The sequence below is a fragment of the Miniopterus schreibersii genome, assembly GCF_964146895.1.
Source record: "Miniopterus schreibersii genome assembly, chromosome: 10".
Classification (NCBI taxonomy): Eukaryota; Metazoa; Chordata; class Mammalia; order Chiroptera; family Miniopteridae; genus Miniopterus; species Miniopterus schreibersii.
The window spans coordinates 18,579,007-18,606,752 of record NC_138110.1 but is presented as its reverse complement, the minus strand read 5'-3'; the positions used below and the strand labels follow the sequence as shown (position 1 = coordinate 18,606,752).

At 39.7% G+C, this 27,746-nt stretch overlaps 1 protein-coding gene across 1 annotated transcript in view; it reads left to right on the top strand.

Moving 5' to 3' along the window:
- DCC (DCC netrin 1 receptor) overlaps positions 1-27,746 on the top strand; it is a 957,719-nt gene that overhangs the window by 328,589 nt on the left and 601,384 nt on the right. The window lies entirely within an intron of this gene.

Here is a 27,746-nt window from a genome sequence, read left to right as displayed (position 1 = left end):
CAGAGGGCCCTGGGCACTCCTTAGCTTTCCTTGGCTTGTGGCTGCATCACCACAATGTCTCCCTCCCTCTCTGGAAGAGACAAAAGAAAAATTCAACATTAAATAAATGCTGGGGCCTGCAACAGATGCAAAGTAAGTGGTTAAGGAAATGAAGTTTTGTGTCAGTTCTCAAGAAGTGCAGGAGTCAGAGAGAGATTATGCACTCCTTAATTTATGTAGCAAATAATTATTGAGCCCCCGATGGGGCAGGCACTCTACTAGGTGCCAAGTGCAGAGTGGCGAAGATAAAGAGGAAGAGACCATCCTCCTGGCATTTATGGGGGAGATCACTATTAACCTACAAAACACAATAACAGATCAATCACTGCAGATTGTTAAGGAAGCAATAATTCAGCATATCATGAGAGAGAATCATATTGGTGTGGTGGGGGGTGGGGTCCAGATTTTTTATTCGCAGTTCTGTCAGGAAAACTTTTTTGAAGGAAATAATATTTAAGCTGAAATGAAAAGATGAGTAGGAATTAGCAAGGTACACATTTGAGAAGAACATATCAGGAAGGTAGAGTTCAAAGGGCTAAAAGAAGGCCACTGTGGCTGGGACATATTTGTGAGGTCCTAGGATAAAGAGTGGGGTGACAGGAGCCCACTCATGAACCCATGGTGGTTCACATTCTGGATTTGGGGTCCCTGCAACAGGAAGCCCAGAAAGGTTTAAGCAGAGGAATGATGAGCTCAATTTTATTTTAGGATTTTCTTACTGATTGATGTATGGAGACAAGATAGGGACAGAAAAGTGCCATCAGCAGGCTGAATGCAATAAGGTGACAGGCAGCTAGAGCAGAGACCTTGCTATCCAGGGAACTTGATTCCCGATATACCCCTGCTGCTGCAGCTGATCAGCAGGGCTCCCAGCGGGTTATTTTCCAGGCTGAAAGGCCAGCCCGACTCAGTAGAGATTGGTATAGTTCCATCAGCTCTGTAGAATTAACTTTTTAAAAAGATGAAATGAAAATACGTTTTTGAATGGATGTCATCTAAAATGTTTAATGAAGGGGATTTTTACCATGTCTCTCTGCTCAAGTGCTACAAAAATTATGAAACTGAATTTCAGTTTGGAATATCGGTCCAGAATTTGTTTCATGCAGATGGGCATGCCCTGAGCTGACTAAAATTCAGGATGGGAAGGGCCTGCCAGGAAAGTGTGAGTCTCTGAGACCTAGAAACATTGTCCCATGCTGGCTTTGAACCAGCAGGCACCCCATGTCCTACAATAAAGCTGTGTGACACTCTCCTTTTAAATCTCAACTGAGGCAGCCTTAGCCAGAGGCCTTGGTGTCCGTCCATCTACGGAGGACCTGGATGTCAGGTAAAAAGAAGGCGAGATTAAGATGAGATGAGATATAAGAAAAGGTGTCTCCTAACAGTGAAAATAATGTGACCATTTAATTTATTATTAGAACTCATGTAGGTACAACTCTACATTGAGCTGCTAATGGTGCATGGTCTCCCCCACAGGATTCTCTAACACGGTGCTTCTGATGTGCGCCCTGTGTAATTGGCTGGCAGAAGCCTGACATCTGACTACAGCAAATGGGTTCATTTTCCTGGCACACAATGACCTTGTAGGTGAACCACATGGTCCTAAAAGCAGAAGTCCTCTCATCAGAAGGGCAACTAATGTTATGTATACAAATTCCATTCCAACCTGAGCTGCTCCAGCCCCATTATAAAGTCATGCAATCCTTTCAGATTCTGTAAAAGAGAATCTGGGTGCCAGAGGTGGACTGGGCAGAGATGGCCTTGGCAGAGGGCCCCAGCACCACTGCCCCATCTGCATAGTATTATCCACATGAGCGGGCTGCCTCCATCGAAATCAACAAAACCGTATGGCAATGTTCGGATCTGAAATTATTTCAAATGGGTTCCTGTGTAGTTACAACTCTGTACTTGCAATCTTTGTGATTTCAATTTGGAAAGTTGTTCAAGTGAATAATTTAATGTTGGGCTGTTCCTTTCCCATCAGGCTCACAAAATTCTAAAAATAATGTTATTATGAGGGAACTTTGTGCTTAACAGGACAGTGGGGGATTGCAGTTCTGTTGGCTCCGAGTATAAAAAGGTCAGGTTGTTTTTGACTTTGCCAGCTTGGCACTGGGTTCTGTGAAGACAAGTCGTGGTTGTGTGAAGCCGCCTTTTAGCTCGCAGACGCTGCCTTACCTAGAGACAGAAACGCTGGGGTACCTGTAAGCACACGACTGACCGTTGTCCTAGGGCAAGCAGGGGATAGTTTTCAGGTCACCGGATCCTCCTCATTTGTGCCTTTTGACCCACCCATGGTCCTTCTCCAAGTATGATGGCCTCCTGGCCTTAGAAGGACCTCAAGTCACTTTCTAGAATTAGATATTACGATTTTGCATTAATTGGTACGAAAGTTGTACATGTACATGATTTAAAGCACTCCGGAGTTATGCAGGACTTGTTATAAAAAGCTTCATTTCCCTGCCACCCCGCTCCCCGCCCTCAATGCTTCTTCTCTGCCCAGAAGTTACCACGCTGGATTCATCTCGCTGATTCTTAAGGAGTTTTTCTTTATATCTCTAAGCAACATACTTATCCTGCTCCTTTTAGACTTCTCAATTTTAAGCATCATCTACTGACTTCCTGCAGCGACATATATTAAATTGACTTCCTTTTGCACCCCTTCACCCCTACCATATACGTGCTCTGTTTTCTTCCTCAGACTCCCAATAAAGTCATATCTTAATTTTGAATAGCCCGTTTTCAGTGCTTACAATATCGAGTCAGAGTACACTATAGTTACTTGTGCTTTCCAGTACAATCCCCCTCCCCCCCGAGTTAACAATTGTCTCAGACATTTGGGCCCCGTTTTCATAGTTGTAATGTCTTTGTCTCTTCATCAAGCGCCTCAGCCTCCCGGTCATTCCAACATATTTGTCAATCATTTCTTCCTGGGGCACTGTCTCCCAGAGACTTTTTTTTTAAAACAAAACTTTATGGGAAATAGTTTTCGAATACGTTTACAACAGCACTCTGTTCAAGAGGAAGCCACGTCCTTCCCAGAGACTCTTGATCTGGGCCAGTGTGGAATGGTTGCCACCCTGGGGGGTGAGGGTGGGGGTGGGCACTGCTGTACCTCCTTTCTGAGAATTCCCTCCTCTACCCGCCTGCAATGCAACACTGATTACCTGAAACTCCTGTCGTCTTCATTCCTTCCTTTTTGGTGGAATATATCTTTCAGTAGCTTCCTAAGAAAGGATCATGGGTGATAGAATTTAAACTGTGCACGTCAGAAAATAATTCTCATTCTACTCTCTCACTTCATTAGTAGTTTGAGGATAGAATTCCTATTAAACAAATGTTTTCCTCCAGAACTTGAGGGCATGCCTCTATTGTCTTCTAGCTTCCAGGGTTGTTTTATCGAAAATCTGATGTATTCTGATACCTGCTCTTACAGTTCTCTGTATCTTTGTCTCTCTCTCTTTGGAAACGTACAAGACGTTCCCTTTGTCTGCATTGATCTAAACTCTCATGTGATACCTTGTTATAGATATTTGTTGTGGTGTGGATCTGGGCCTGTTTCATTTGGGTTTATGTGCCCTTCAATTCTGGGAGGTTTAATGATTTCATTGATAATATCTTCTGTTATGTCCATAAATTGTGCCCAGAACTCCTTTTCTTCAGAGATGGGAGTTATGGAACTGATCCCCTAATTTCGTTTCCCTCTCATATTTTTTGTCTTTTTGTTGTAATTTCTAGACGTTTTTAAATTCAAATGGAATATTTCTATTGTCAGTAATTTTTTAAAAATCCAAAATGCAGCCACGATGAATCAGACACAGAATTCAGCATGAATACAGTTCAGAAGAACTACCAGTGACTGTGCCATTAGGTGTGACACAGAATCTGCCTGCTGTTACTGCGAGGGGGTAATTACTGCAGGTCAGAGAGGAGATGGACGCTGAGGCATTGTAGAACCTCAAGGTAGAATGAAATATAAGAGAGGAAGGCCTAGAAAAGAGTAGGCATGACTTTAACCGTCCTTTGGACCAAATTACCATCCCCTGAAAAATATGAAGACCTATTTAGAACACACTGTCTGAGTCCTGGAGGGCAAGGCTTGGCCATTGGGGGGGGGGGGGTCCCACAGCTGCCATCCTTGAGGTCAGACAGATCACTCATCATGGTTTGGAGTGGTCTAAGGCAGACTCATCAGGACTTGTTTGGATTTGGGAACCCAGCCAAGTAAGATGTTAAGGAAAGGTGTTATATGCCAGAGTAAGGAACTGTAGCATAAATCAAGAAAGCAATACTAGAAGCCAAATCACACAGACAAGACAACTCTTAATGAAGAGGGCATGAGTGGTCCCAAGCTTCACCCCCAGGCACCCCAATTCCTTGTTTTACAAGGACATTACTAGTTTCAGACCCACCAGCTTGTGAGCCTGATCCCTTTAACCTGGTCAGTCAGCTTTGTCTCAGGACTGGGAGAGGTTTATTCTACCAGGTGAATATCTGCAAAGCCACAGCTGAGTGGGCTGGGAAGAGGCAGAGAGGCACAATTGTGAATATTTCAGACCTTTAGTGACTACCCATCACTCTCTCCACCAAATAGCAGCTTCATTTTCCCATTAACTGAACTTGTTTTTTGTTTTCATAGATTTTCCTCTCATATCCTATTTCAAATCTGATCTCAGTGGTCAGTTTTAATTCATCTACATTTCATGATTTTTCTCCTCACAAACTCTGCTTAAATTTCCGATGGTAGCTCAAAACTCTACAGCTCTTCTTACCTTGAAATTGTAACTTAGGAAGATTTCTGGATCAACTTAAGACTTATCAAGACAATAACATGGTCAGTACATCCTGTTTACTTCCTGTCCTGTAGTGGTCATTTGTATGCTATCAAACCTGTCTCCATTTTCCATAGTAGCCTAAAGTCTTTTTGAAGCAAAGACTCTCTCCTCTTTATTGTGACTCTCAAACACCTCCTACACCCAGTTAGCATAGGTACACCAGCACAGTGAGCACACCTGGATCCAACTGGCCCCTTTCTACAAACTTTCCCCCTTGGTTGGAACCTCAGCCTTCCTTCAGTCTTGCCTGTTACGAAAGCATCAGAGTGTAAACATAAATATAGCTGTCACCTCTCCCACAAATGTGTGCTTGTGAAACCCTGCCTCATCTTGGTAGCCCTGTGAAAGTTTTCTCATCAAAGAAAGGAGTAGTAAAGTACAAACTAAGGGGAGTATTTTGGTTGCCAGGGATCCTCACTGATATCTTTCAGAGCATTCACTGTTGGCAGCTGCCCACCAGATCATATCAACAGTAGTCCATTGTGTAGCCTGTGATTGATCAACCAAGAAATACGTGCCCATGAGTGACCAAACTCCCTCTGAGGCTGAAATACCTTTTGCAGGAGGGAGCAAACACTAGACTCAGGGTCAGGTCTCACCATGAAAGACAGCCCATGCCAGGGACTGAGCAAAGCTGAGAGCCGAGGTGATCAGTGAATAATTCATTCTTTGCTGAGCACAACACTGCTTCTTGAAGTCTCTGCTCTCTCTTTGGATGCGGGCATGATCAACCATCAACTCCATTTTCAGCTCCTCTCCTCTTTCTAAAGAATGGGGATGGGGGTGGGGCTGAAAATCCCAAACTACTAATCATGGCTTGGTCTTCCTAGTGGCCAGCTCCCATCTAGGAGGCCAACAAGAGTGACCTCATTAGAACAAACGATGCTGCTGTCACCCAAGAAATTCCAAGGGTTTTAGGAGTTATTTGTCAAGAACTAGGATCAAAGACCAAATATTAGAACAAAAGATGCTCTTAGTGCTCTTAATCACTTAGGAAACCACAAGGGTTTTAGAGTCCTATGCCCGGAACCAGGGGCAGAAACCAATGTATGTATTGTTTATTATTTCACCAAGAGAGAGGATTATTTTATCTTACTAAGAATACGGACTTAATGTGTGAAATGAAGTTAAACGAAGTAGATGGTCTTGACTGAGATGGCATATGTATTACAGAGAAACAAGAGACTAGGTAAGGCATAGAGAGAGGAAGTGCATATTGGAAATGAAATGTGCACCAGTTCTTCAACTTTAATCCTTTCTTTCCTCAGTAGAGATTAGTCCACACATGGCTCACCATTGTTTAGGTGAAATGTGGACAGTTGAGTTTAGCACTAGAAGGTCTTGATCCACTGTACCAATTCTTATACATTCTTGAAATACACCATTACACTTTTGAAAATATTTTTATACACATTATCTCATTTAATTATGGCAGAACAGGTTGAGCTTCTGATATCCGTCTCATTTCAAAGAGAAGTAAATGGAATGAGAAATAAAGTAACTTGTTCAGTTACACTGATAGTGAGTCATTAAATTTTGACCAATGTTGGTCATGATAAATGAGCAACTGTTGAACACGCTCTATAGACAACATGCTGAGCACTTTATTTTAAAAATTCCCAACAGCCTTACCAGATGGGTAGTGATGTTCATTCTTATTTTTTAGATGAGATAAAAAGAGGATAAGTAACTTGCTAAGTAGGGTCACATAACTGGTAAGTGGCAGAGACTGGGTTTAAATCTAGGATATGTTTGCCTCCTGAATCGTTGATTTTAACCACTATCCTATGACCCAGCAATCGTCTTTCTCCTGATGTCTAGTGATTCTTGCATAGTACAGGCACTGTTCTAATGATTCTCACCTCTCTCCAGCACAGTGCCTTCATTTTAGTTGACTTCACTATTGGTAACATCATCTCACATCTTCTCTTTTAGTCCACATACCTCACATTTTTGTGTGTCTTACCTTCCATTTACCTCACTTGCCTGGCCTCCCAACATAATGGACCCTTCAGCATTATTTGTATAAATCTGTCTTCTTTCTCAGGTTATTTTGGAAATCTTATATAAGGCATAAATAATTTTTGTAAATTTTTTATTTAATTTTTTGCGCTGGAACTCAGGTCTCCCAACTCCACATGTAATCCTTTGATCAAAAGCACAGTCTCTGAAGTAAAAAAGACTCAAATTCAAGTGCTGGCTCTGCCATGTGCTGGCGGGATGACAATAGCCAAGTTATGTAGCCTCTCTGAACTGCAGTTTATTCATCTGTAAAATGGAGATAATGGTAGCTGCTAAATTATAGGTCAGATTCAACGAATATTCTAGATAATGTGTAATAGCTATTTAACAGTGGGTAGCATATTAAAAAATGACTTGACAATAGAAGCGCTATTAATGTTATCAACTAATTATTAATCATAATTATGAAAGGAAAGTTGCCAGCTTTGGGAAACACCTCGTACTTAAAGTTTCTCTTGCTTAGGAAATTCCTGGGGATTTTCTAAGAGTCTGAGAAATAGGAGTCTCTTCCATATAACTCAAGATGAAAAGTATATTCATCTATTTTTATGGAAACCATCTCTTAGATATGACACTGGAGGCAGTAGGTGTGTTGCAGCAATGATAGACTTCACAATCAGAAGAATACAATAAGAAATGAAAATCCACAGTGCTTAGTTATGGGAATTACAATTTTCTTTTCTCTACTTAGTGGGCAGGTGATATCTCCCAGCCTCTTATGATTATTGGATAGTGAAAATAGTATTATTCTTTTGAAAATACCCATGGCTGACCAACATTTTTTTAAAAATATATCTTTATTGATTTCAGAGAGAGGAAGGGAGAGGGAGAGAGAGAGAAACATCAATGATGAGAGAGTCATTGATCGGCTGCCTCCTGCATGCCCCCGACTGGGGATCGAGCCCGCAACCTGGGCATGCGCCCTGAGTGGGAATTGAACCCCGATGTCCTCAGTCCTGGACCGACACTCAGTCGCTGAGCCACGCCCAGCCGGGCTGACAACATTTTTAAATGAGGTCAACAGGAACAACTCCTCTTTGTCTGAAACTGCTCTGGGCTGATTAAGGGTTGGGATAAGGGCTTAGAAAGGCGACATCCCCTTCCAAGCTGAAGCTGACAGTATAATGAATAAGAGTTGCAGGTCCTGCAACTGTGTTTGCTTTTCTTCCTCCTGTTTGCTTTGTTCCCCTCAGACAGCGAAATGATCCACATTTGTAATATCAGCTAATCCTGCTGTTGTATGTTAACCATTTATTTTAAACATTAAAACTGCTGAGCTTGTGAGTTTATGGCCCACAGATAGCTTTATTTATTTATTTTGGAATTTTAATTTCTTCATGTTGAAATTGCCAAATCCACTGAATTGAAAGAAAATGAGATCGGGAAGCTGTGACTCTTCATGAAGTTTAACCAAGTGCAGCTGGCCAGGAGAGCATGAAAGGGGAGTGCTGCTGGTGGTGCTGGCTGGAATGGGAGGGCTGAAGTATACACGTTTGTTATTGAATGCTACATGGTCTGGTTATGTTTGGATTATGGGTTTTAAAATATCTCTGGGTTTTGCAAACCCAGAACAATGTATTCATAACCCATGGCCCATCAGTTTTATTGTGGCTTTCATTTTGTAGAGAACGAATGGCTTTGCATTTGCAATGAATTAGCTGTTTATTTTCCCAACTGTCCCATTTCATTTTAGTGATACAGTTTACCCACCTAATGGTAAACATTTTTTTTTTTTTCTTCCAATTTCTGGTCAGTTCTTGGCTCAGAGTAGAGGGGTTTTATTTTCAGTGTTGGTGTGTAGACATAAAACAATATAGACTTTGTATGGACAGGGACTTGGTTCCTGGGATTTGTAAGTGCCTTTCCTATGTAATTATGACTGTGGGCCCTGCCCCTATCTTCTTCTTTCTTAGTGAAGAAAATAGAGAACTATTGTAAAGATATCATGAGCTACTAAAAAAGAAACCCAAAAAAACCCACCATTCAGTAGTTGTTACTGACATACATTATTTGGTGCCTGTGACCTTAGAAATAAAGTTTGTTTTCTTATTAGAGGCAGCTAAGTGCAGCGACACTTAGCAGATGCCTCGCCAAGTGTGCAAACTAAAGACTTCTCTGTGTAGTGCTCCATTTCTTAGGGCAAGGCAGTCTGCCTTTCTTCTCCCAGGATTGTTATATATGAAAATATAAGCATCATTAGATTTTGATGCATCTTTAGGATGTTGAGAGGCAATGAAGAGAGGCAGGTACAACCTATATGAAAGATGATTTTCTTAACACTTTGTTCAGATAAATGCATTATAAATGGAACATACTGTGGTATATTGGCAGGAAGGTCATCCGCATCCCTGGCCATAGAGAATTATAATGTTGTGTCTCTGTCATGTTATTTTATTTTGCCTCACATGAGCAATTGCAGGAATGCACAGGCTAACATATCAGTTATGAAAGGACCCAAATGAGGGCCTACGGATGGATGAGTCTCAATAGCCAATAGTTGACAGGGCTGAGAGTCCTGAACGATGATTTCATTGACTTGTTGCATCTCTCATGCAAACAAGGATTCGACAGCTGTCAAAAAGGCAGATTGGTCTCGAGAATCTCCAGGGATCTATGTGAATAGTGTGTATTTGGAGAAGTGGTTACAAATATTAATGGGCTCTGAGAACCACAAATCGGAAAGCATGTGCTTCTGAGACCTCACTGCTCATAGGGTCAAATTCAGGAAAATTGGATTTTTAACAATTGCATTTATTAAGTGTTTTTTTCCCCCATAAGTACAGTCTCTACCTTGAATAAATCTATTAGAATGGAAAAGAAAAACTTTAGCACAATAGACATATTAGGGCTTGATTTAGTGGTCTATTGTTATTTATGTGCTATCTTTGTGATCTTGCCTGTCTTCAAGGAAGCTCTAATTATTGCTCCCTTGATGTTTCTGTCTCTTTGAATGCACAGAAACAGGAACTACCCCCACCTTTGCTGAGTTACATATTCACATTTTAATGCATATACTATTTTCTTCCTGTGGCATTAAATTTTTGGACTGTGCTAAAGTTAGTGAGAAACATATATTGCTCTTAGAGAGGGCAATGAAGAACTGTGGCCCACACTGGGGGGACGTTGGGGAGGTAGGTGGAGGGTCCTGGTTAAAGAGCTAATCCATATGCATCAACTCTCCTTAAGGTAGAAGCACAGATGTTAGAGCTGGCAGGGTCCTGCAAATCACTTTGGCCAAGCTCTTCACTTGGCAGAAGAAGAAAGTAATATCTAGAGGAAAGAAGAAAATCAACTGCCCAAGACCATCCAGTCAGGATGGGGTCATCAGGCATAGAACAGGTTTCTTGGCTTTCTGTGTTCCATAAATGCCTTCAAACATTGACTTGAAAGCTGAGTAAAATCCACTTATTTCAAAGAATATTTAATAACAAAGTTTTTACATAATCAAACATTCTTTTCAGTTTGTTTTAATGTACTTTAAAAAAAAATGAACACTGCCCCTGATTCTTGTGCAGGAGAGCATAGGGCAGTGTTCTCAACTGGAGATGCTGCTGCTCAACCCCACTGGGGGTGTTGGTAATACCTGGAGACATTTTTGATTGTCAGGACTGGAAGGGAAGAGGAAAGGGTACTGGTATCTAGTGAGTAGAGACCAGCTATGATGTTAAACTTCCTATAGTGCACAGGTCAGCTCCCCACAGCAAAGACTTGTCTGGTTATCCAGACCAAAATGTCAGTTGTGCCATTGTTGAGAAACCATGGCCTAGAGGTAAGCTATGGCATCTCTTGTTCTCTTTTCTTTTTTATTTATCAATGATCCATGGTTATAAAAAGAAATCCAGTGAGAACTGGGCTTCTGTGGACCCAAATAAATATATGTCATCATGATTGATATTTGCAAAAAACTCTTGAAAAGTATGTGAGATACTGAAGCTGTTTGCAAGTGCTGGGTTCCAAACATGGTGCCCTTGTGTATCGAGTTTTATATAATTAACAACTGGAACAGCTTAGCAACAATCAATTAGAGCTGATGCTGGCTACGGGCATGCAGTATGGCCTCCAGGCTAACACTGGCAGAGCTCAGACCTTCATGTGCCGAGGAACACACATTTGTGGGGAGAGGCTAGGAAGTCCAACTACAATCCAGAAGGTTAGGAGACAGATGTGTTGGAGGCCTTGGTCACCTTCTCTTGTTCAGATGAACTCTCCCAGTTTCTTTAGAGAAATCAGATAGTGCAACAATTCTTTGCATCCAGGATTTAGGCATTTTCAGACCTCATTGGTTTTCTAGAGCAGTCTGCTTAATCTTTATCCCCCGTTGCAAACAAACCACTAGACTGGCAATACCACCCAACAAAAGAATAAAATTTGTCCATCTATCATTAAGATAATTGTTATTGATTAGTCCCCTTGTAATTTTCTGCTTTTTGTTTTCAGATGCTAGTTATAAATCACACCCACAACAGGCACCGAGGCTGTGTTTGTGTCTATTATGTGCTCCTGATAAGGCCCGGCAGCGTTTTTCACCTTCCTGATGCGAGTTATTGAGATTGATTGAAGCACTTTGCTTGTCCTATCCTAGACACTGTGTAATTAATGTTTCATTATGGTAATACATGCAAATGTGAGAGTGTGTGTTTGATTGGGAGGTGAGAGAACAAAAAGGATTAAAGAGTTCACTCCAAAGTACAAATTAATTTATTGCATTGCTAACTGGCCTCTGAGGAATGGGGGAGTGGGCTTCGAAATGAAAGGAACACTGCACAGTTAGCAAGAGCTGCGGCATGTCTGTGTCTTTCAGAGGGTAGAGTTAACAGTTACAGAAAGGATATCCAGTCCTATGATGGAGTCCTTGTCTGTGCTGTGGCTTCAGCAGCCTACATCCCTCCACAGTGAAAGAGTTTAAGATGAGGGAGCCACAGATGATTGCCTCTGCACATACATGGCATTTATACATATACAGAGAACTGAAACATTAGTGCAGCGTAGTGTCTTTCATATGCAATCAGCGGTTGACTTCATGACGTTATTTGAGGTGTAACTGGAAGGGAATTTTACCCCCAAACCATCATCCCCTGATCTACCCCAATGATTTGCTTATTTTCATGTTTCTTCCTGGTCTTCAAGGTGATAATTTTCATTATTTCCTAATATATCTTGGTATTTGTGTTTTGTGATTTACTTATCTAGTTCCCTAATGTTAGACAGTTAATATGTTTCTATTTTAGCTGGATTTGCTCTGATATCAAACATTGTAATGAACTCTTTTTTGTACAGACAGTAATTTTTGTTCCATTGGATTATTATTATTATTTTTTGAGGTAGCTTCTTAGGAATGGATTTACTGGAGTCTAAATGTTTTATGGCTTTAGCTGTAAGTTACTTTGTTAAGAAACACTCCCACTCCTAATATCTAGCATAGAGACTTAATAAATGGTTGCTGTATTTAATTAAGCATAATTAAATATAGGCTTTTATTAAAGTACAATTATTCTTTTTTAAAAAAGCTACAATAATCCTTAAGGTTGTCACATTAAGTTGTTTTAGCTAGCCATACCTTAATATGGGAAAAAATTAAAAAAATATATAATTTTCCCCTCCACTAGGTGATGCTATTTTGAATATGTTTTAAAAATGGGAAGCCAGAGAAAGAAAGGTTTAGAATGTAAGATTCAGTCAGGAAGGGCAGGATTGAATGGCATTTTGAGACGGGAACCCTGATACCAATAGGAAGGCACTAGATACCCATTGGATGGGAGGTGGGGAAGGGCTTTGAAAGGTTAGGAATGCCAAAATAAATACAGTTTTTTCCTATACAGGATTTATTTACTGGAGGTATTACAGGCACAAGATTATAAGATATTCTAAACTATTAGTGCGTTATGTGATTTTATTTATTCTTTAGTTTTTTTGTTTGTTTTTTGTTTTGTTTTTTGCTTTCATTGCTGATGGTTACTTAGGAGCAGGGGATGCAGTTGGAATCTGGCCACACTCATTTCCTTTCATACTGTCTATGGCTACTTTACTGCTACAGTGGTAGAATGGAGTAGTTGCTCCACATAGACTAAAATACTTACTATCTGGCCCTTTATAGAAAAAAAAAGATTGCAGGCTCCTGATACAGAGAAACAAATCTGTCAGAAATGGAATTAGAATCAAAGATATTGTCATATTCAAACTCATCGACTGGGCAAACTGTAATTTGTCATAGATTTTAGTGTCAGTTTTCTCCTCCCTAAAATCAACATCATCATCATAATTTTATCTGGTAGTTGAAAATTAAATCATGCAATGGATAGGCTTTGGCCCTCCTTTTCTTCCTTCCTACAAAGGAAATGTTTTAAAAATATGGTTAGGGTTTATATTGATCTAGTAGTTAATGCAACCAAAAATACCAAGCCAATCTTCTGTAAATTCCTCCTGCTTTTAGTGATGGCCATGCTGAACTGTTAGCTGCTGATGTCAGCATTGACTGCAAAGGTTTTCTGAACATATTTATTTACGTCAAAACATTGAACCCACCACTATCAAGCAAAAGGGCCTAGAGCTGTGAGTCATTGGATGTGATGGAGCAGGGCTCTCCCCTATGAACCCAACTCTCATGCCTCATTCTGCCATTATTTTTTATGGTCAAAGCCAGTGGAGTTAATAGTGGCCACTAAGTAGCTGCTGTCCTTTCTAGCGTGAGTCATGTGCCATTTTTCACAGTCACTTTGAAGACTGACAGGAGGTGTGATACTTTTGGGTTCACAGTCCCCTTCACTCAGACCCATCACATTTTTAATCACTTGGTTTTCATTTATTTCAGCTACATGGCAGGGTGAGGAGCCTTTCCACTTACTATCAGGAGCTGCACCAACAAACACTGGCCTTTATCTGCACCCAAAGAATTTTACTTTAATCTGTAGCCAACATTTAGTTGAAAATGCGGCAGTTATTCTCTTTAAACCCAAATTTGACTAAAAATCCAGAAGCATGCCACTATATCATGAATTTCAGAAATAGAAATGTCTACACTATAACTCAGTATAATTAATTCTGAATGCTTCTAGTACCTGGCAAGATTTCTCACTATCAGATAAAAATGAACAGATTTCTTTAAAAATAAATAAATACATAAATAAACAAAATAAAATTCAAATATGAACAACTGTATTATCTTTAAAACAATGATAGGTTAGAGACCATACTTCCCAGGGTGCCTAAAACATTTATAATTTATCCTTGTCCTGGCATAATTATAAATTGAGTCTCCTTAAGTCTCAAAATTATCTGATTTGTACAAAAAATTAAGTGATTATCCTAGTGATCACCCTAGTGATTTAGCTTGAAATTAGCCAAGAGCAAATTGCACAATTTCATAATTAGCCTGTCTTCATAGAATGTATATTTTCTGTTAAATTTTACTTTATTTTACGTTGATGGTAAGAGGATTGACAGGCTGGCGTTCAGCAGCAATCCCATGTAAAAGCTACTTTTAAACCTTCCGCTGCGCTGCTGATTTTATATCTTGGAGACACACAGGTGGGCATCTGTGAATGCCTCCAGTCTGCCCAGTCTGGTTATGAGACCCTTCGGGTCCCACTTGCCCTTAAGTAAGGGATTACAGTTGAGGCCTGCAGCTAGTGAACTAAACTTTGGACCTAGTGGGAAGTAACTCCTAAAGGAACGTCAAGATGGTCACTCTTTTTCCTTTACTCTCCTTTGGTTCATTGAACGTGTTAAAGTCAGCAAGATGATCTCCTTCCCTGTGACTAACACCACTCAGCACTTTTTTTTTTCTACTGTCATCTACTATATGTTGATCAGTGCTAAACACAAACAGGGAAGCGGCTTTACAAAGAATTTTAGTCATAGTTCTAGACTGAAATAAGTAATTCAGGTGTTATTACGTGTGGCAGATGAATACAAACTTTCTGAACTAAATCAAAATTTGGAATGTCTGATATTTATAATTTCTGATGACCAAATATCTTGGCTCTTCATAGAATCAGTTACGTGGGATAAATTCAGATGTGTGTGTGAGAGAGACAGAGAGAGGGAGCGCTTCGGGGACAACCCTGAGAGAAAAGAAAGACCCTGTCTGCTAAGAGGGCCTCGCTGCTCTCTGCGGCCTCCTTCCCCGCCCCCATCCATGTGCGGGCACTCAGGGTCTTCTGTGTGTCACTGGCACTGCAGCGACTGCCTGCCGAGGGCCCTGCCCAGGTAACCCGGACCCCTCTCCTGCCCGTGCCCACGGTGTTAACCCGAGGCCCATCCTTCTGAGCTGATAGGGGACAAAATCTATAGCCTGGTAAGCTGTTTCAGACCAAGTGATTTTGGGTATCACAGAATTGCTGCCCTGTCCCTCTTCCCAGGTTACATATTCACATGACCTTTAAAAGGCTCCCGCGCCTCAACCCTGCTTGATTCATTTTCTGGCATCACAGCAGCTAGAAGGGAGTGGATCTCAAATATTTAAATGAACACTATGCATTTTTATCTGTTTCGCCTCTGAGCTGCTTGGCGCCCCCGTGGCTGTGCGTTGTGCTCCTTACACAATCTTAGAAAAAGAGGGGACATGGGTGAGAAGCAGAAAGGGGAGGAAGGACGAGTCCTGGGCTCGAATTAAGACAAATCTAGATGTTTATTTCTAGATCCCCTTCTGAGCTCTGTGATTTTGGTCAAACAGTTAACCTCTCTGAGCTTTTTTTTTTTTTTTTTTACCTACCTGCAAAGTAAAATTAACAGCCTCTAACTGACCAAGAGAATAAAATGAGACTGCCATGTAAACTCTAAGTTACTAAAAACATAAATAAATGGAGAAAGTGATTGCACAGTATCCGTAAGCCACAGTACAAGCCTTCAGCAAATCTTAATGCAACCGTGACCCATGAATTAGGGGGGTGAGTAACCCTCAGCCCCAGCCCCTGGACCACCCTGTGCATAAGAAAACCGACCTGACTGTAAGTGACTTTGACCATTTCTACTTCTGTTCATATCTCTGTTGTTCATTCCCCTGGCTATGCAATAGCAAGGGCATATTTTTCACGCTGTTCTTTTTTTAAAACTGGAGAGAAATGGAATTGGAAAGGCAAGAGAGAGTTTATTTGATTACATGTAAAACAGTAGTAAATGGTTTGATTAATATGATTCAAAATGCATACTAATTAGGATGTTTAAAATTTCAGTTCTGGTATATATCATAGAAATCCAAGTGTTATATAACAAAAAGAAACCCCCCTTTTTATGTTCTGTGACATCTAATAAGCCCCTGGCTTTTCTCATCTCGAGGTGATGTGAGGTTAAAAGAGTTAGAGGCATTAGGTGAGAGCCCCACAGGTGGGGCAGAATAAGAGAGAAAGCCGATGTATTTGTCTGGGGTCACAGGTTATGGGGGAAGCCTCTCTAGTTGATGAATTATAGGGACACCCACATTTGAGATAAAGACCTGTGTACTACACTCAGTCAGCTCAGCACATTTTCTGCTCTTGGTTTTGTTTTTCATCTGAGGATTGTGTATAAATTTACTTCTGAGTGTTTTATGATAATACTTGGACCTCTTGATGGATTTAGAGTTTCCATCATTCAAGGGAAACTGCTGTTTATTATTTAGATAAATTGTAGGCTTCTGCTGGTCTTAAATGGTAACAGAAGATCCCTTATTGCTGCGATTCTTACTGATTTTAATTAGAGACAGTGTGAAAGGAGTTTGTTGAAGATCAAGTAAGATAAATACATGGAAAGTACTTGGATAAAAGCTTATCCAGAAATGGTAAAAAGTGGTTAAAAAATCTTAGGAACCCACAAGGCACTGTTAGTGATACTGTAAGTCCCCAGCTCTTCAAGATTACAAGGTACTCATTTTTAAAATCACTTTATTGATCTATGATTGACATACAAAAAGATGTACAAATTTAATACTGTAGACAACTTGGTGATATTGGGGATAAGTATAAATCCATGAAACCATCTCCACAGTCAGATTTGCCAGAAGCATATCTATTGCCTCCAAAAGCTTCCATTCAACCTCTTTATTTTTTTAATTTTTGTGATTAAAAAGCACTTAACATAAGATCTACCCTCTTAGCAAGTTTTTAAATATATACTCTAATATTGTTCAATATAGACACCATGTTGTACAGTAGATCTCAAGAGTTATTCATCCTAGATAACTGAAATTTTGTAGCCTTCTGAAAGCCAATGGAAAGCTCTGCCATGCTGCAGAGTGGGCTGTTCTGTGTAGGCTTAATTGCAATAAGGAAACAAAAGGAACAGCTTTTGCCTTCACCTTGAATACTTATTCATTTAAGGTGAGAAAAGCTAATGAGACTGTTTTCTCTCTCTGGGGCTTTCTGGTAAATGATGCTATGATAATAGCATGTGTTTTATACGTCATCAGCAATTAGAAGAATACATTTTCCACAGAATTCCCCACCACTCTGTGTGCTAAGCTCCCAGAATAGGTACAGCTGGCAGGTGGGACATTAGACGGGGCAAGGAGTGTCCAGGGGCAGCTGGGAGAGGGACAAGAAGGGAGAAGATGGAATAATCGGTCTGCGGTCTTGAACTAGAGCTATTGGGAGGACCAAGGTAGCTGGGGAGGTACTTAGGCATTTAATAGATGTTGAATAATATGTGTGAATAAGTGAGTGATTACGGTGGAAAAGTTCACCTGTGTACATAGTCTATAGACCAAATATTCTTGTTGAAACCCTTGAAAATGGTAAATCCATTACAGAGAGGAATGCCATGTTAAGGGTAGTGAGTCTGTCATAAGGTGGCAGCTTCAAGCCTGAATCCCCTGCACTGTGAATCAGCAGCATCGTCTTCTGATAATAGGGCTACATTTGGCTCTCTGTTTTTTTTTAATAATGGTTTATACATTTTTAAATATTTACCTTTTAAGTCATCATATAAATATATATCTGTATAATAGCCTCAAAATTTGCTTCTTGGTCCACAAAGTTGAAAAATATTTACTATCTGGCCCTTTACAGAAAAAGTTGACCAACCATTTCCCAGAATATGCAAGGAAATGTTATCAATATAGATATTAATTTTTTTTGTTTTTATTGGCAGTAATATTGAGTAATCTCTGTCACTCACAACCAAACTAGAGAAATTAGGTTCCTATTTTTTTCACCTATGTTATGATTTTCTTCCAGTGATTTAGATAATTCTCCTAAATTATTCATGTTTTTGTGTATATAAGTTTATTTGTTCAATAGATGTTTATTAAATACCTCTGAAATGGGTAAGGACAACTATGGAGAGACAAATCTGATTCATTTCTGCTCCCTTAGAGTTTCCAGTGTAGGAAGGAAGAAATTCTCATAAATATGATATGTGATAGAAAGAAGAGAGCCACAGGAGAGGTAGCAAAGAGAGCTATCACTTCCAAGAGCTGGGATTGTCACTGCTGTTCAGTGAGACTTTCTATCTCCGCACTGGCTGTGTCTCACTTTTCCATTTTGCAAAATGAGAACCTGATGAGAATCAATGTTTATTATTTAAGTTGGTTAAGAATTATGACTCATTCTAAGATATTATTGGAAGTCACACCATAATGCAAATCCAGAGAGCTGGGAGTCACTGACAATGTACTGAATATAGCTCCTAGATAACTCTTTGGTCTGTGCTTTGCTTGATGTCTGTAGTAGGACTTGAGCAACAAAGGATTTATTAAAGATTCAGTCTATAGAACATTCAAGATTCCATCCAGACATTCAGGTGTCAACATGATTTTATTCATTTGAATAATGCACTTTTTAAAATACAGATATAGTAGGGTCACCCATTCTCTCGCCCATCCATGTTCAATCCTGAACCACTGTGTGGGCACAAAGTGCCTTCAAGCATTAGCTCCCTCCTGCTACTATGGTGGGTCCAAGGTAAGAACCACTGGATTCCAGGGAAGGGTCTAATTAGAATATTTCTAGAAATTGAAACAAGTCATGCACACAGCAAGCACTTTTTGAATGAGAAACACACATCTTTCTTCATCTTCTGGTTTCCTTTAGGTGAGGGACACACATCTCAAAGTTCACGTAGATCATGCATATAGGGTTCAGAAGTCCCCTTATGCTTCTGATCCTCTAAAGAGGCTTCATCCTTGCTTTCCAAGTCATATCCCATTGAACCTAAATCACCATTGAATAAAACAAATTGTTTGCAAGGGCCCCTTAATAAATTCTGACTTCCAAAGCAATTGAAAGCTCACTGGCTCTCAGTTCCAAAGTTGATGTTTCTCTTATCATTGTGAGTTTTCCTTCTTGATGTCATGCATGGCCGAAGCAGGAAAATATCACCTTCCTGCTGGGACAAGATACCGTAAATATCACGACAAAATGAATGACAGCATTTTAATGAAAATCACTATTTGCCCTCCATTTTGAGAAAATTGGACTCATGTAACACAGATGTTTTATCAATATGGTTCCCTCCATCAGACTTTATACCACAGTATCAGCCATGAAGTTTGCTGAATATTTAAGGCTTTCCCTGGACCTGTCAGACCTTTATGGAATTAATCCTTCATATTTGTAACAGCAGTTTCCACAAGATGAATACTTCATTTCTCATGAATCATAATAAAGCAGCTCGTGCTTTGTTGGCAGAGTGACCTCTGCAGTCTTTTATCTTCAATAATAAAGATTAGACTGTCTCCCTATTTTATGGATAATGAGGCGGGTTCTTGGTCTCTTGGCACCTTTAGTAACTGCACCTCTTTGTGGTCTCATGTAAGTCTGTGATAAACGGATCACAGGTGATTATAGCAAATCTCTTCATATAACAAATTTCTTCCTAAATTTGAGGATAATTTCGTGAGTAGAAAAGTTAATAGATGTGAAACTCATAGACTTTTATGATATTCAAATTGAAGAATCCTACAAGTGACCTAGTCCAGCTCCTTGTTTTATTGATGAGCACATGATTCCCAGTGGTGTGCCCACACTCCAAGGGTCAGTGAGTGACAGAATTAGACAAAGAACTCAGGTCTCCTGACCCCTTGTGCTCAGAGCTTTCTTTGGCAACAGCGTGCCCTTTTTTTGCATATAAGTTACATAAATTGCTCTACTGATCTACTTAGAATCAACTGGGACTCTTTTCTTTTTTGAACAACCCACATCCAATCCCTCAGCAACCCCACTGACTCTGCCTTTAACATGGATCCTAAATCTAACCACTTCTCATCACTTTCACTGCAGCGTTTTAGTCCAAGTTGTATCATCTCTCAGTTGCACTGTGGAACTAGCTTCCTAACTGGTTTCTCTCCTTCTTCCAATGACCCCTTTTCTCAACACAGCAACCACAGTGATTCTTTTAAAGCAGGGTTTCTCAACCTCAGCACTATTGATGTTTTGGATTGGACAATTCTCTGTTGTATGACTTGGAGCAGCATCCCTGGCCTCTCCTCACTAGATGCCAGAACCACTTTTCCCAGTGTGACAAGCAAAAATGTCCCGACATCGCCAAATGTCACCTGGGGGGCGGGGGGCGGGAAATCCATTCTTACTGAGAACTACTTTTAAAACATAAGTTGGACCTTTTCACTCTAATGATCAAAACTCCCCACTAGGTTTCCATCTTCCTCAGAGTTCAGGCAAAGTTATTTTGTTTGCCTCCAAGGTCCTGCACACCTCCCTCTAACCTCTGTACCTTATCTCCTTGAATTGTCCCTCTCCCTCAGTCTGACCCAACCATGTGGGCCTCCCTGCAGTTCCTGGAAAAGGTCAGTCACTTTCCCAACTGAGGACCTTAGGACTTACTCTTTCATCTCCCTACAGAGTTCCCCTAGATACTTGATCCTTGTTTGTTATGGACTAAATGTTTGTGTTCTCCCAAAATGCATATGTTGAAGCCCTAACTCACAATGTGTGTTTGGAAGGAGCCTTTGGAAGGTAATTGGGTTTAGATGGGGTTAAGGGGGCAGGACCCAATGATGGGATTAGTCTCTATAATAATCGGAAGAGAGGCAAGAGAAGGAATTCATTCTCATTCTTTCTCTCTCTCCCAAATATTATTACAACCACATGGATAATAAAGGAAATCACTACAAATCAAAAAATGAATAATTTCTTGGAAGGAAATGCGTACAAACTTTAACAGTGGCTATTCCAGATGAACAAGATTACTAGCAATTATTATAATATTTGGTTTTATGTCCATATTTTCTTATTTGTATACAGTAAATATGGGTGGCAAGTAATCATCTGGCTCTGAAGGTCAATTGGCCCTTTCATAATTAATGGCATCTCCGATTCTTGTTAATTCTTCACCGCCATCCTGATGACACTGGGCACTCTTCAAGTGATGCTCTTTTTAAAAACTCTGGGTAACCTTTCTCAGTGTTCCAGTAGACACTTGTGCACTTGCAAAAAGGCATGTATCCCCCTATTTTGAGAAAGACTGATGAAAAACAAAGGAGAAAACATGAGTACATTTTACCAAAATAAGAGTGGGGGAAAGTTTTAAACCCAGGGCAGATTAAGTAGCACCTCAAACTTTCTCTCTTAAGTGTTAATTTTGCATGAGGCCTGGGAAATGATAACCTAGATGTCAGATTGTGTTTGTTACCTGTTGAGCTGAAAAAAAAAAATCTCATTACAGTTTTTCCAGTATCACACAGCAAAATCGAGCTGCAGTTTACATTTAGCTCTGGAAGCGGCAAAAGGGTGTGAAAACTAGTCCCCTACTGTAACTTGGTTGGCCCATATCATTTACTTTACCCTTGGATTTAGCCAGAGGACACTCAGACGGTTACCTGGGACACACACTTCTCACCCTATAAAAACATCAGGTCTCTTCTTGTGGCAGATGCCCTGTGTTCAGAATGTCTGATGTGAACCCTCTGTGTAGCCTCACTAAGATGTCTGCTGGAGCAGTTGCTTTTTGAACTCTGCAGTTGGTATTTATATTTCTGAATTCTGCCCCCTCTCTTGTAAAGGGAGCAGAAAAAGAAGAATCACTTCATCAGGAACAAATCAGATTTGGCATCTGTGGTTATTTGGTGGTGTTGGACTAGGCCAGCAAATGTCCTGACACTAAAATCACTTTTCCTAACTCAATTACGCTAACTTTCCAAGAGTTCACTCTCCTCTGTAGGACTCTGTGAGAGCTGAGTGGAGTAGTATGAATTATCTACTATATGCCTGCTTTTGCCATGGTCTGAAAGAAGTCATTTCATGGGGGATAGGGTGCCAGATAAAATACAGAATGCCCAGTAAAATTAGAATTTCTGGTAAACACCAAAGAATGGTTTAGTATAAGTATGTCCTATGCAATATTTATTTAAAGTAACTATGTAGGACATGATTATATTAAAACATTATGTGTTGCTTATCTGAAATTAACATGTTACTGATGTCCTTAATTTTTATTTACTAAATCTGGCAACTGTAATGGGAGAGGAACTTGAACCTGTCCTTTAAAAATTTTTCATTTAATTTTTGACTAAATCTTCTCTACATTTTAATGATAGTTAATAAATTCCCATCGTAAAACGCACCTGTGTTTCTTTCTGTTAAGTCTTCCTTGCATCATTTAAATTCAGGAAGAAATTCCACACAGCCTAATTCATTTCTTAATTCCACTTGTTAGTAATAAAAAGTTGTCTTAAAGTCAAACTGCTTTAAAATATGTTTGTCTCTAGCAAGGGCTAGAATGCACACAATCTTTTAAAAATATGACCACATCTGACAACTATTTTTACTATGTCTCTTATCAAAGTAGAAAAAAAAGCACTAATATTTCACACAAGTCCCAGTGGTCACTGTTTGGGTGCTTTGGTGAGCTACACTTTCTTGCTCTGGGCTGGCTGAAGTTCAAGTCTTGCATTAAAATGAAGCACATAAAGTACCCTACCTCCCCCTCCCCCCCCCCAGGCTACAGCAAAGAGAATGCTATTATGGTCTTCCTATCTAGGGACCAAACTGAGCTGAAGGACAGGTCAGCTGGATCAGTGTCTAAAGTTACAATATTTTAAAAGGCTACAATTGACCACATAGCTAGAATGTAATGAGAGAAATGCAACCTGAAAAAGAATACTATATTTATCAAAACCTATTTTGGGAGAGGGTTGTAGCTGTTGTAGCTGATCCAAAGAAATCTTTTGACAGTTTCTTGTGTGAAGAACCAAGAATATTTCACAGAGTGTTCTGAGTGTCCATTCCACTGTGGAGCTTTCATTTTATTTAAAGGAGCACAACTATTTGGGGTTGCAGAGTGCTGGTTGCAATAGAAGAAAGATGAGGTATTGTCAACAACAGCCCACTTTTTTGGCCCTCGCTCCATTTCAGCCTCTCAGAGAAATAGACAGCAAATTGTAGTAGGATATATGTCGAGCCTGGCCGTGCGTGGCTCAGTGGCTGAGCATCGACCTGTGATCCAGGAGATCCTGGTTCGATTCCCGGTCAGGGCACGTGCTCGGGTTGTGGGCTTGATCCCCAGCAGGGGGTGTGCAGAAGGCAGCCGATCAGTGACTCTCTCATCATTGTTGTCTCTCTCTCTCTTTCTCTCTCTCTTCCCCCCTCCCTCTCTCTGAAATCAATAAAGATATATATATATAAAAAAAACACATATCAAAATGGAGTTCCATTACTTGCCTTCCTGTATCACCCCCATACGTCATCTCCCTACTTAGAAAAATAATTGACCCAAATTGCACAGATTCCCCAAATATGGAAAATTATGACAAGATAGTCCAAAGAACACAAGGATTGTCATATCATGATCATGTTTAGGCCACCAGATGTTTTGGAGAAGCTCTTTTCAAGCTGTAGTGAACATCAGAATCTCCTGGGCAGCTAATGAAAGCACATGTTGTGTGATTCCACCCCCAGAGTTACTGGTGGGTAGAGCTGGGGAGGGACCTGAGATTGTGCATTTGTCACAAGTTTCCAAGTGGTGTTGGTTTCCCTGTCAGAGGACCATGGTTTGAGAATGACTGTTTCAGAATTTATATTCTGATATCCTAAACCCAGTAAGGTTTACCTATAGTTAGGGGTTCTGTTAATTTATGTTGTTTGTGTTTTGTGTTTTTTTAAAATTCCCACTTCATTGCAAAGCCTTACACGCATTATAAGCTTTTGCTGGGGCAGAAATCCAAAGTTATGATGCACGTGTGGTTGATGTTTGATGAACTGAAAATTGATACTATTCCATCATCCACAGAATAGTTTAAATTTCTTCAGTGGAGATCTCTTTCTTTACCTGAGCACAAGAGAAGCAGATGTAGTTGCATCTATTTCTAAGAAGACATAATGATGGCGAAGTTTTCTGGGTTGATCACAAGATTTGGGAATCATCAAAATCCCAAGCATCGCGAAGTGAAAGATTTTGTGATTTCAAAGAGAAAATTATGCCTATCAAGTTCTATGGGGATTTGTATGACATTTTCTAATCTTAAAAATCCTTTCAGGAGACTCTTTTTACTTTCATGCTACTTTTCATAAATTTCATTTTTAGCTTTTATTGCTTTAACCAAAAGCTTTTACGTTTTAGACTTGGAAAGGAATTTCTAACTCCATGGGGTATTATTTCTCACGCTTAACAATGTTTGATAGTGTAGATAAAATGCGGTACCTTAAAAAACCCATTCTAAGGTAGTCTGCCTCTGTGACTGAGTGGCCTTTGAAATTAACAAGAAAACCATAAGGAAAGCAAGCACAAAGGGAATTAAGCTTACAGAAATATTTCTACCAGTTTGATCATTTTGGTGAGTCTCTAAAATACATTAAGGATCTTTTCTGTCTCTAGATAATTAATATAAACTTGGAATATCCCTGGCAATGTTATCTCTGATGTCTGTTTATGTCCGAGACAACTAAAGCGAATAATGTTAATACATCTTCTTTGGGTTACCCTACATGAGTAGGCCCTTCTCTATACCTTTATTCAGGAAATGCTGAAAGTGTTACTATGTTGGTACTTGCTTATAAATGACTCTCTTTCAAAAAAAAAAAGAAAAAGGAAAAATGTCCAATTATGACATGACACTTTATTACTTTTTTTCAGACTAACACCGATTAAGAAAATATACCAATTAGTCAAATGCATACGTTGCTTTATGTCTAAATCCTGAAGATTTAGAAATCTTCCCAAGCCAGCAATTGCAGGGAGAGCGCGCTGGTGACTCACTCATTCCAAACTCGGACTCTGACTCCCTTATGCAAGTCTCTTAGTGGATAGGATTTCGGCACTCTCAAGTGTATTTCTCCAGAAAATGCTTACCTTATGCCATTTCACAGAAGCCTAAAAAGATCTCTGCTTTTATGAAGCAAGGCTGGGAAATGCTACTATTGGAGGGTTCAACAGAATGACCACTGGCATCTTAAAAATAAAAGGAAAACAAAAACTTCTCCAGTGGGCTTTCTTTCAGATGAAATGCCCACCATTGCCTGTTTAATGCCAAATCCTCGGTAAAATTGTAAAATAGGTAGTTCCATTTTGACTGTTCAAAAGCACTCTTCTATTGCTTTCCAACTATTTCACCTATTTCCCAGGAGATCTCTGCCCTCATCAAACCCCTGACTGCCCAAATTCCAGCCATAACTTTTTGATGTACAAGCTCCAAAAGTTATCTCCACTTCTTTGTGATCTTCAGTTTTATCATCTCTCTTTCTCTGTTCATACATTAAATCAGTGTAGTTTATTTCAGATCGATTCTTGGATGAAACAATTTGATAAAATTATTTCATATTAAGATATATACTGGTAGGCAAAATGCCTCCAAGGAAAACTCTTAAGACATGAGGAGGGAGGGTGACCTAAACTGAAGCCATCGTAATGTATTAGTAGGACATTTCCTAAGCCATGTGTGAAATACCTCACCAGGGAGTGGAGCTTGTGTTTCATGGGCTGAATCTTTGAAAAGGGAACCATGCATATTACTCAAAGCAGTGAGGTACCTTAATTCAAGAGCCATATATTCAAAATGTAATTGTTATAAGGCATACACAGCTTATACAAACAACGAACTGCAAGAATAATTGTATTGAAGAAAACTTAATCTTTATTTAACTTGCCTAAATTATGTACTCACAGCACTGGAAACTGCCATAGCCTCCTTGTTTCAGATGAAGTGGATTTTTTATTTGTGATAATGGGCGCAGATGCTCATTAACATGCTGTCATAAATAGCTGCATTAAATGTATTACGTGTTCTGTGACATAAATAAAGTGTTCAGCATGAGGTGGTTGTTAAAATTATAGTCCCCGGGAAGAACAAAAGAGTAATAAATGCTTTTCGATATAGTCACCTGGTCTTGAATTTGAAATTTATTTCTACCTTATTAAGGCTACTTGTACAGAAATTGCGGGTGTTACTCTAGTGAAATACCTTGATATTCAAGAACATTAGAACTTCTTTCTGCATTCCTATCCGTGGTGAATCAGGTGTTTACTACCTTGTTTCTTTTCTCGTAAAGGAGGTATCATGTAGACACTGGGGATGCATTTATAGCAAAGTCAGTCTGCATCTCAGTAACCTTAGAGCTGGGTTCATTTGATGAATGCCTTCAACCCAGCTTCCTGAAAAGTTTTGAAACTGGATGTTGAATTTAGAATTCAGTGCCCTAATTTTATAGATGAAGGAACTGATGTTCTGTGGACTTAAATGATGTGTCTGAATCACAATCTTTAAGCAATAAATACAGGACCAAGCCCTAAATATCCAGACTCCCAATTTTCTACTTTTCACTAGAAGAATGGAGGGTAATAATTCGATTAGCTACACTATCAGGGTCTGTGAGGAGGAGAAGCTTACTGGACAGTGAGGGGGCCAGGCTATATCTTTTGGGATATTTACCAACATCATTTATGGTAGACTTACATGTTTACTGTTATTTTACAATTTTTGCTAATTTGACCAAAGTTCCAGCTGCTTTCTTTGGGCGAATGGCCTCGTTGGATGAAGTGAGTGTAGGATGATGATGATGGAGTTCACTGGGAAAAGCTCAGCAGAAGGAGTAAAATAACAGCCTTTGGATATACAGTATGGTTTAGAAAAATTTGGTGTGCAAGCACGTGCCAGGTAGCACCATGGAGAAACAGTGAGAAGCCGTTCAGGCTTACCTTCACGGGAAGTGCAGTGCACAGGCCTCGGACTGCTTCTGTCCTTTGGAGCTAGTATGGGTCAATCCTTTAACGAGCACTGATTACAGGCTGTTTAGACGCCTGCCTTTAAAATAGTAGAAAAATGAAAAGTTTACACAAAGTACAACAAAAAATTGTTCCCATTATAGAAAAATTAAGAAAACTAGTGAAGTTGGATTGTGATTCTGAAAAGAAAAAAAAAAAGGCTAAAGTATACTTTAGTGGATATTTTAAAAATAAAATTAAATGCTGCTTCATAAATATAAAGGGGTCTTACAAAGAGATGTCTAGCTCCCTCTGCATTTTCACACAAAGATTGAGGAGAAAATGGGATTAAATGCAATCAAGAAAATTCAGAGTCTAAGAATGATTAAATATTGAAAACAAGGTACCAGGGGACATTGTAGAATTCCTTGTCCCCAGAGATGGTTAAAAATGAAATTGAAAGTAATTTAACTTGAATGATTTAGGTATACACCTGTCCAAGCAAAGGGTGAGCCCAGTGGCCTCCTGAAACATCATCAGTCTTTGATTCACCAACCAAGCATTCTGCCCAGTGCCATGCTGTCAGCCCGAAAAGAATATTCTTTAATTATACTTGCTTACCCCTCAGGATTCTTAAATGACTTTCTACTCCTCCTGTTGATTTCTCATGTTCACTTATGTTAATGGGAAGAAAAAAAATCTGACATAATATTCATTTAGATTTTCTGGCTCATGAGCAATATTTGGATAGAATTTAAGACACATCAGGGACTTATGATTTTTGGTAGT